Source organism: Leuciscus leuciscus (genome assembly GCF_965113295.1).
Source record: "Leuciscus leuciscus genome assembly, chromosome: 12".
NCBI classification, from domain to species: domain Eukaryota; kingdom Metazoa; phylum Chordata; class Actinopteri; order Cypriniformes; family Leuciscidae; genus Leuciscus; species Leuciscus leuciscus.
This window is the reverse complement of record NC_138736.1, coordinates 2,075,350-2,080,349: the sequence shown is the minus strand read 5'-3', so window position 1 is coordinate 2,080,349 and position 5,000 is coordinate 2,075,350. Positions and strand designations below refer to the sequence as shown.

The window sequence follows — 5,000 nt, the reverse complement described above, 5'->3', positions numbered from 1 at the left end:
CAGTTCTCCTCTGGCATTTATGAGCTAGAGGCCGGATTGTAGTTTGAACTGTAGGATTATATGAATGCCTGGCTGAAGAGATGCGACTTTAATCTAGTTTTAAACTGGGAGAGCGAGTCTGAGCAACGAACAGTATCAGGAAGACTATTCCAGAGTTTTGGAGCCAAATGTGAAAATGCTCTCCCTCCTTTGGTGGTTCTGGATATCCTAGGTATGACCAAAAGCCTTGAATTTAGTGATCTTAAAGAGCGCGATGGATTATAGGGTGATAGAAGATCCGTTAAATAGACTGGAGCTAAGCCGTTTAGGGCTTTATGAGTCAGTAGCAATATCTTACTTGAAGATAACTACACATAAGCTACATTTTTTGAGTCTCTCCATCTTTCTGACTTCGGTTTTAACATAAAAGGCAAAAAGTTTTTGAAATGTTCAGTGCATGTGTGTGTGAGGTAAAAGGACACAAGCTCTTGAAGCTCCGCCCCCTGTGCCGGGAGCAGCAGCTCATTTGCATTTAAAGGGACAGACACAAAAACAGTGTGTTTTTGCTCACCCTCAAAAAGTGACAACTTTAACATGCTATATAAAAATATCTGTGGGGTATTTAGAGCTAAAACTTCACACACACACTCTGGGGACATCAGAGACTGATTTTACATCTTGTGAAAAGGGCATTATACCACACCTTTAAGAAAAATGTGTTATTTACTGTATATAAATTATGTTTAAATATATACAGTATATACATACGAATATGTCTTAAATATATACATGCATATGTGTGTATTTATATATACAAAATAATCATACACAGTACACACACATATATTATGTAAACACAAACTTTTATTTTGAATGTGATTAATCGTGTGTTATAGCTAATACCCAGCTAACAGGGAACGTTCTGGCTCGATCTAATGATACCCGTCTTACTCTGGTCATGTTATCAGACAGGTTTATTTTGTAGTTTTGTCTGTCAATCAAACAGTGGTGGGCGGGGTTAGTGTAAATAGCCTCTGCAAACAAAGTGGGCTGTTTGTACTTGATGCTTTTAAGTGTAGAAATGTTTCACCCATAAACTTGAGTTCATCAGATAGTTTGAAAGTTTGTAGCATGTGTTCAGTCTAGCAAGCAAGAGAAAGATTGTGTCACAGAATTGATTCATGGCCCAGCACTGATTCAGACAGCAGACTACTTTGGACTAGCTTTGTTTCATCTGACTAATTAAAAACAAGCAATCAAAATAATTATGACATAATTAGCACTATACTGGATTACATGCATCAGCGTCGAAGGGCTAATGATCCAAAGCTCAAAAGTAATGACAACATTAATCTTTTATTCTTTGCTCCGCATTAGCCGTAAGCCAAAGTTTACTTCCATTTCCTGAGCGACGACTGAGGCCTTAAATCACTCGGCTATTGGAAAAGCGACTGTATACAGAGAAACAATGGCCTGCTTTAAATGGATGTTTAATTAAAAACAAGGGTTGCGTTTAAACGGGTCATTTTCACTTGCTGAAAGGCTGTTAAGCTATTCTGAGTGTTTATTTTCAGTCTGAAATGCAGGTGTAGTTGGTGCAGCTGTGCTGTTAAACTTTACAAACCTGGCAATGGGATCTCCCTTAACTCTCACCTCAGCTGACTAAATGCTGATTGGCCAGATATATTATTCAGGGTCAAATGTAGCTATAAAACAGTGTGCTTTTTGTTAATACTTAAAATCCCCCTGTAGTCAATAATTCTATCACCAAAATTACATATTTAAACTTTTTTCCTTAAAAAAGTTCTTCATGCCTTAAAATATCTTGAATGTAACTCGACACCCTTGGCTCATTTAGTATGTGCGGTTCTATGAATATGCAAATGAGCCCCGCCTCCACTCACTCACTCAGCTCAGAGATCCACTGGTTGACGATCACACGTTGATCTGATTGGTTACAAGGTAGTTTGTGATGTCAGAAACACCAGCGATTTCAAAGCGTGTTTTTGAGACTGTCTTTGGTTCACTGCAGTTTTAAGGAGAAAATACTCAGAATATGAATTTACCCATGGTTTGTCTTAATTAAAGCATATTAAAAACACTACATAGACACATAAACAACATTAAAAGCTGCATTTTCACCACAGGGGGACTTTAAAACTTTGCTATTAAGCTCAAGCCTAACAATAAGCAAACTAGTCTGTCGTTGATGTAAAATGGTGACATGCAAGGTCGGAAATGCCATCAAAATGAATATAAATAACCCCAAAATTCAAGATTTGAATCGCCCCAGTATGAGTTTGTGTTTTTCATAACATTAAGTTAAGCAATATCACACAAGCAAGAGCAGCATTGTCAGTTTTTTCTCTATTTTGCCAACAAAAATGGTTCCAAACAAAGCAGAACATTTGCTACAATGCAAAGGCCGATTGACTAATGGTGTTTCTTTCTTGAATGATTCTGCGTTTTTGAATGAATCGGTTGAGTCACTGATTCAATAACTCATTCATAAAGACATTCAATGTCTCTTGCTTTGTTCCTGAATTAATCATAGGGTTTGAATTAAATCAGTTGATTGAATAATTCAGTTTTTCACTTATCAAGACTTGCTGCCAACTACTGGAAGTTTTAGTTTCATCTATAATAGTGTAATTTCATTTTTCCCAACATTTCATATTTCTATATTCAAAATGTTATATTAAAGGGACTCTGTGTAGGAATTTCTCCCATCTAGTGGTGAAATTGTATTTTGCATTCAAATGAATAATGCTCTCCAGCGCCTCACTTTTTCAAATGCGCGTTGCATCTACGGTAGCTGTTATGTACCAAAAAGCTATGACAGGATGTCTTATAATAGCACTTCGAGTTTTTCTTGGTGAAACTGAAACTTGAAACAACGAAAAAAAGATTGTTAGTTATCAATTACTGACTGTGAAAAACATTAACTATGGTAATTACTAGTAATGCCTTCTTTACTCGTTATATTTTTTTAAGTACGTGCATTGTTAGATATCATCATCATCAGAGCCTTCTCTATCGTTACTTTACTCAATAGCTGCTATTCATCAAAGAGTCTGTTTAACTTTTAACTATAAATGTTCTACTGTCTATATAACATAGCTGCCAACTTTTGAGTTTTGCTTGGAGTGAGATTTATGGAGGAGCGGGGGGTGGGGGGGATATCTACACAAGATAGGCATTAATTTTTCTCAAGAAAAAAACAACTCACCTAATGCTGTAAACATACAGAAAGATACATAATGCGTTTTTTTATTATTATAATAACTTTATTTAATGATATAAATACAAATATAATAAATATGTAATATAGTACACATATTTAGCAAAATACTCTTTATAGCTCTTTTTTTCTAGCCAACTAACTGCTAGCCTTTATTATGGTCATTAAATGGCTTTCCTGAGGTAAATGTTGTGACATACATAATTGTTCTCCAGCTGTTTACCATTTGTTTGATTGATTGGTCGATATAATGTATGAGGAATATACATTTCGGTAAGTTGTACTGTATCTTTCAACATTGTTCATTTGTGTTTATTTACTAGCTAGAGATGATCGGTTCACGTGCCGCTAGGGATCCGTCGTGACTCGCGTCACATTTACAAGCGCCAAAAACAGTATATATTGTTTGAATTTCGTAATAAAAGTGACAGAATCTGAGAGCTGAGATTTTTTTATATCATAAGTAACCTGCTCTGTCTAACGTTATTCTGTCAGTCTCCATGTCCTCTTTGCTTCGCGATAAAGTACACAACCAAGCAATGAAAAAAAAGCTTGTAATTAAGACCGTAACATTGACTTACCTGTCGAGAAGAAAGCAGGAAACTTCAGCGTCTCTTTTGAAAGCTTTCTCCTGCGTTAGCTATCCCGACATTAACCCTTGTTTTTGTAATCTCCGGTCACGTTTCCTTTTACGGTCTATTTTGAACTTTTTCGACGACGAGGACTCCTTATCCTGTGACTCATATGTATGTATGAATGAACGGTGTATAAATAACCGTGCAGTGCAGCCTTTTAAACTTGCCGGTGCAGTGACAAGCGCCTCTCACTTCTCTGCTCCTCCGCTTCTGCTGGCTTCAGTCACGTGACGCTGGTTCTGAACGAAAACGCGTTGTGGAAACACGTTGGCCTAGTACTTTTTGTCCCTCTCTGCTATTATAGTTTTTCAAGATGGTGGAACTACATGGAAGCCTCCGTGGACTTACCCGTCCCATGTATATAAAGATAATAAATTCTTCGTTTACGAGGATTAGTCTGATCATTGGCATAGGTATTTGTACACCATTGAGGGCATATTTATGAATAAAAATATTGATTTTAGATAATAAAATACCTAAAAAGCTACACATAGTCCCTTTAAGAACATTAGGCAATGCAATTCACGGGAAGGCAAGTTTATTTATATAGCACATTTCATACACAACGGTAATTCAAAGTGCTTTACATAGAAAAGGAATTAGAATAATCATAAAATAATCACAACATATGCATGAGAAATAAAAAATATCATGCATAATAAAAATAACAATAGTATTTAACTAAAGGCTAAAATACTATTCCTGACTACCTGAATCACTATATTCAGGACTCCCCTGTCTGAACATTAATTTCATTGCATTATTTAGGCAATTTTAAAAGTCCAAAATTCGCGTCCGAAATTTTCGCACGTAAAAAAATAGAAATACGACCTCACGTTATTCTAATCACGCTTACCTCCGAAACTTTCGTCCGTCATACAAAAATTCGGACATTTTTCGCATTCGTAACAAACATTTTGAGAGGTGTTTGGACAATTCAGAGCCACCGAATGACGAATATGAAAAAACGAATATGAAAAAATGTCGGACTCGGTGTGCAAGGACCTTTAGTGTAAATGGATTTTGATAAATGCTAAAATGGATTTTGTTGATGCTGATTTCATATAGCCATATCTTGTGTGTAGTGTTAATTAGTGCAAGTACTTAAAAGATGTTGAACAGTATGTAACTTAATTTTAATAAAT

At 35.9% G+C, this 5,000-nt stretch overlaps 1 long non-coding RNA gene across 1 annotated transcript; it reads right to left on the bottom strand.

Moving 5' to 3' along the window:
* Positions 1-3,131: 3,131 nt before the first annotated feature.
* Positions 3,132-4,358, bottom strand: LOC309511810. Its single transcript, XR_014210775.1, has 2 exons — positions 4,122-4,358; positions 3,132-4,040 (listed from the first exon to the last, which is right to left on the bottom strand). It is a non-coding gene; the product is annotated as an uncharacterized lncRNA (long non-coding RNA).
* Positions 4,359-5,000: the final 642 nt, after the last annotated feature.